The sequence below is a fragment of the Calliphora vicina genome, chromosome 1, assembly GCF_958450345.1.
Source record: "Calliphora vicina chromosome 1, idCalVici1.1, whole genome shotgun sequence".
NCBI lineage: Eukaryota > Metazoa > Arthropoda > Insecta > Diptera > Calliphoridae > Calliphora > Calliphora vicina.
Genome location: NC_088780.1, coordinates 34,925,425 through 34,931,424, shown reverse-complemented (window position 1 = coordinate 34,931,424; position 6,000 = coordinate 34,925,425). Strand labels below are relative to the sequence as shown.

Genomic DNA, 6,000 nt, shown 5'->3' with positions numbered 1-6,000 from the left:
TTCAATAAAAGGTTTGTTCGTTAACATATTGACATGAAATATATTGTTTTGATAAAATTTTTAACAGAAAATATAAAGGTGTGAATACATATAAGATTTAGGAAGTTTCCAAAATATAGCAATTTTGAAGATATTTCAATCAAATGTGGTACATATAATTTTTACGGCCCAAGGGCGAAGCCTTTGAAACTGGCTGAAATCGGTACATTATTTCACCTAGTCCCCACACAAATGTCGTCCCGAAATTGGACTTTATCGGTCATAAATGTTTAATTTATATATGTATCTACACAAATTTCGCTCCAAAAAAGTTATATATATTCGAAATTCATGTCACCAAATTTTGTTGCGATCGGTTCATAATTAGTCATTGCTCCCGCTTCCGAAAATCACTTTAACGTGCATAACTCTCTTAAAAATGTTGGTTTACACACAAAATTCAACATAAATAACTTTAATATAGACATAAATAACACGACCTAATTTCATGGTGATCGGACCGAAAATCACTCACGAATATAAATTATTTATTGATATTTTAAAAGAAAAATGATTTTGCTGATTTACTTAGTGTAAGGTATTCGTGCTTTACCAACCATACTTACTTATTTGATTTATAATAGGCCTGACGATGCTATTTTTTTTTTTTTGGTTTTTACCGAATCACAAACAATTTACAAGCATTTAAAAAAGTTGCATGTGTGAAGTGCTTTACTCTGAGACCCCTAAGTGCCGCTCATCAGGGGTCTGTGAGGTCGATCGTATAAAGTTAAACTCGAGTGCACATCCCTTACATGTGTGAAATTTTATGTCAGTGGGATACGCCGGTTAGAAATGGCAAATTAATTTCCAAAATATTTTTACTCTGGCCCATATTACATCGTTAGGTATAATTTTACTTCAACAATAAAAATTGGAATTGTTCTCTCGTACAGTGCTCAATTTGTACTAAACCTAAACTGTTGTTTTTTTTTGTTGGCTTCATTTTACTGTATAAAATTTACACTCTAAATGATCCTTTATAATCTAAATGATCCTATAAAATAACACCACGAATTTTTTAACCAAATAACACAGGCCAAAAGCCAAAAAAGGCTTCACTAACCACTATATAGATTTGATACATCATGGTTATTTAAGTACAAAAATGGTAAAATTTTTCATTCTATGGATGGATTTTTTTAAATTTTTTTTTAAAAAATTGTGAATTTTTTTAGATATTTCTCCACATAATTTATGATGACTCAAAAAGTGAAAGTCCGATATTATTGAAGTAAACATAGAAAAGTTCAAAATTTACATACCCTCTAATCTGTTTATATATTGAGTTTTAATCGGCTCAGTAGTTTCGGAGTTATAATAACAAATTAAGCAAAAAATATATTTTTTACGTGAAAATAAAAAAATTGTTTGTTTTAAAAAATCATGAAAAATCGAAAACGGCAGAAATTGTTCAGATTTATTATTTGATCGCAATCCCACATATAATAACAACAAAATGAGATATCGGTCATAAAAATCTATGGTTTTTTTTTCAAATTTATTAACAATTAAGTGAATTCGCTCATTTTCACAAAATTTTACTTTTTTGTTTGATATACATAAAATTGAGTAGTTAATGTTATTCTTTCGATTGATTGAATTATGAAAAAATTTTCCCATCCTATGTAGAAATGTTCATATTATATTACGTTTCTATTGGCTCAGTAGTTTCATAGTTATAATAACAATTTGAAGCAAAATATATATTTTTTACGTGAAAATATAAAATTTTTTTGTTTTAAAAAATCATGAAAAATCGAAAACTGCAGAAATTGTTCAGATTTGTTGTTTTATCTCAAATCCACCTGCAATAGGAACAAAATGAGATATTGATCATAAAAATCGATGAATCAGTTTCGAATTTATTCACAATTAAGTGAATTCGCTCATTTTCACAAAATTTTACTTTTTTGTTTGATATACATAAAATTCAGTAGTTAATGTTCTTCTTTCGATTGATCGACTCATTAGTTTCGGAGTTATAATAACAAATTGAATCAAAACTAGTAAGAAATACCCTACACTAAGTAAATATTTTTCCAAAAAAAATTTTCTTTTAAAATATCAATAATTTATATTCGTGGCTTATTTTCGGAAGTGGGTCTTATATGGGAGCTATGATCAGTTATGGATCACCATGAAATAAGGTCGTGTGATTTATGTCTATATGAAAGTTATTTATGTTGAATTGTGTTAATATTTTTAAGAGATTTATGCACGTTAAAGTGATTTTCCGAAGCGGGTCTATATGGGAGCTATGACTAATTATGGACCGATCGTAACAAAATTTGGTAACATGAATTTAGTATATATAAAACTTATTTGGAGTGAAATTTGTGTAGATACCTACATAAATTAAATATTAAGAACCGATAAAGTCCAATATCGGGAGGACATTTGTATGCGGGCTAGGTGAAATAACAGCCCGATTTCAGCCATTTTCAATAGGCTTGGTCCTTGGACCAAAAAAATAATATGTACCAAATTTCATCGAAAAATCTTCAAAATTGCGAACTGTACTTTGCGCACAATGTTTACGTGGACAGACGGACGGACGGACATCGTTTAATCGACTCAAAAAGTGACTACAAGTCGATCTGTATACTTTAAGCAGCGTGATTAATATTTTTGGGCGTTGCAAACATCTGTACATACGCATTATACTCCCCCCTATGGTGGTGTAGATTATAAATAAATTTTTTACGTGAAAATAGCTATTTTTTTGTTTTAAAAAAATCATGAAAAATCGAAAACGGCAGAAATTGTTCAGCTTTATCGCAAAGCCACATGTAAGAGGAAGAAGATAAGATATCGATCATAAAAATCGATGGATTATTTTCGAATTTATTCACAATTAAGTGAATTCACTCATTTTCAAAAAATTGTATGTGTAAAAACATATAAGACATAAATTGTAGGTGATTTTTAAAAATTTTGTAGACCCGTTAATTAGGTCCAACTAGCCCCAAATTCAACTAGAGCTCATGTAAATATGAGTCATCTCAAAAACATCTCATTGATGACTATGAGAAATTTTATTAAGATATCTCCAATCGTTCAAGAGCTACCGAATTATTTCCACTATAAAAAGTTTCTAAACCTAAACATTAAAAAAAAACAAATAAGGGAATTTTTGTGTCTCTTGTAAAATTTGTTAAAAGTGACTTATTACATTTACCCACTAAACTAAAGAAATATTTCCTGCATTTTTAAAAATATTCTCATAACAATCAATTAAAAAAATCTCTGAATATCTAATGGTCACTCTAGTTTTTGCATTTTCCTTTTTGAATGCATTTTCTTTGAAAATCTCAATGTAAAATTTCGAAATTTGTTCGTGCCATTGACATTGAAACAGATTTTCAACCAAATTAGTTTTATTTTAAAATTTCGGACGGCATGTTTAACAACAATTGCATCTTTTTTATTTGTTTATAAAAAAGAAGCAAACAACGAAAAAATATACAAAATTAAATCAAATAAATAAAAATAAATCCATAAAAAAAGCATAAATTAATAGTTGTAATTAGAAAAATAAATAATAAAAATTTTAAACCAGAAAAAAACCTCCAAAAAAAATTATAATTAATGTTAAACAGAAAACATTACGCAAGAAATTTATTAAACAAGTAAGTGTGATGTAAAAAAAATAAACTAAATTAAAAAATATAAAGTTTTTAAAATATAAATGCAAACAACTACATAAATTCAATTGGTTTTTAGCTCAATTACCCAGAGTAGGCTGGTAATTTTGAAAAATATGCGAATTTTTTTTTTTGTTCAAGTGCTTCAAAGTTAAAAACTCATGTTCATAAATTATTTATAAGTGCCTTAATTTAAATGATTGCACAATTTATTTATAAAAATGAAAATATTTAACAAAAAATCATAAAAATTTGCAAAAACTACATAAATAAATGAAACCAGCTGTCTGTGCATTAATAAAGAAAAAAAAATCAAATCAAATAAAATAAAATTTAGTTGTATTTAATTCATTTCTAAATTTAAATCACGTGCCATGTTCATGATTTATTTCGTAAATGAATGAATACAAGTGACCGCATAAGAACTGGTGCGTAGCGTTCGTTTAGAAGTGATTGAAAATGTGTTTTTCATTTTATTTCTTCTACAACAATTGCTGATGAATTCGTTAGAGTCATAACAAATAAATTTGATTTATTTGGATTTTCATTAATACGACAAAATCTATTAATTTATGTTCTTCCTTCCAAGAATTTCTTAGGGGTTTGAGTATTTGATAAATTATTGTGCTTACGAAATTGATTTCTTATTGAGGCAATTTACCAATCTATTTTATATTGTATTTAAGTTCTTAGCCAAAGTGTGTTATGTAGTTTTGGCTGAAATAATTTTACACGTTTAGACAAAAACTGCGCATTACACAAGCCATTTTTGGCTGAACTTGCTATAAATACACACTTTTAATACTTACGTACTTACATTTAGCCATGACCTATAAAATTTGCTGTTATAACTACCAGAGCTTTTAAATTACGCGCCATCAACTGTTTATCAAAATAGATCTATTTGTATTAAATATATCTAGTGCATGTGTATCTCTCTCGATGAGACTTAAGTCGTAATTGCTCGGACGTAACAATTTTCAATAGCCCCTACCGTTTTTTTAGGCACGATATGTGTAGAAAAGTGTCCGCCAAATTAGTTGCCAATTTTAGAATTCTATTGCGTTAATTGACTTTGTTGATTATATCAACAGTAATGGTTGAAAAAAAAAACAGATCAGAATTCTAGAAAATAAAATATGTTGAATTGTCTCTGAGTCTAAAGGGAATTGAAAATGTTTAAAATTTAAAGCAGAATCTCCCTCTGGGCAGGGAATAGTGGTATAGAAAAAAAGAGGGAAATAAATATGTAACTTCCAATTTAAATGAATTTTGATATGCTCAAAGAAGAGTGCTCAACAGGCGTGAGGCCACGTGTTCCCAAAGTAAGACACCACGGGTATGTTCGATTTCCAAAAATTTACATATGTATGTATGAATTATCTCTTATAACTTAGGAGATATTCGCATTTGAAAATAAAATTTTGAACATTTTTACTCACCCTATTCCAGTATTTTGATAACAGCGGATCCAAATATTATGTAAATTCTCTGCGAGTTGTTAAGATTGTCCTAATAAATTTGCCACGTAAAAAACATAAGGTTATGTTATATATCAATGGATAGGGGATTTTGTTTGTTTTTCAAAAATACTTTTTTGAAAAATATGACAAAAAATGTTTATTATTGAGTTTTTGCATAGATACAAATTTTTCAAATTGAAATTAAATTTTTATTTATCAATATTTTTTAATGAAATTTTGCAGTTCTGTAGATTTATCTATTAAAAATGGAAAAATATAAACAAATTTTGAAATCTGTATTCAGGAATCCCGCAATTCCCAAAAAAGTTTTGAAAAATCCCAAAAATGAGATTTTTTAATTTTTTGGCTATCATATCCACAACAGGGGCGGGCTTATCGGAACACTTTACAAGGTAATTAAGAACATATCTGGCCATTTGAAATGGGTTATCTTATTTTGATATCGACTATGCGATTTGAGAATTTTGGCCTAATATTGAATTTTATATAAAAAATGGGCGTTATTTTGGATGGACCTGGTCCTCTCGGTATCAAAAATTTTGAAATTTGTTTTCATTTAGAATATTTAATGTAAAGTTGGCTTTTTAAAAAGTATAAATTCCTGATACACCTTCTTAGAAATTTTTTAAATAACTTAAAAAGAAAAAAGTAATTTTTCCACAAAAATTTCCGAAAAATCACCTTTTTAAAATTTTTTAAATTAAAATGCATATGTAACTTCAGTGTCAGCCATGATTTTTAAACCATTATTTTTTTGTTTCACACATACATTTGTTATTAGTCAAACAAAGTTAAAACTGAGAAAATCGGGAAATATTTGTAACCACAGT

At 27.8% G+C, this 6,000-nt stretch overlaps 1 protein-coding gene across 1 annotated transcript in view; it reads left to right on the top strand.

Moving 5' to 3' along the window:
• Window positions 1-3,407: 3,407 nt before the first annotated feature.
• The window catches only part of plh (pasang lhamu), a 52,472-nt gene continuing 49,879 nt past the window's right edge, over window positions 3,408-6,000 (top strand). The window contains exon 1 of the mRNA XM_065498368.1: window positions 3,408-3,671. The gene's annotated coding sequence lies outside the window, so the exon portion shown is untranslated. The remainder of the gene's footprint in view (window positions 3,672-6,000) is intronic.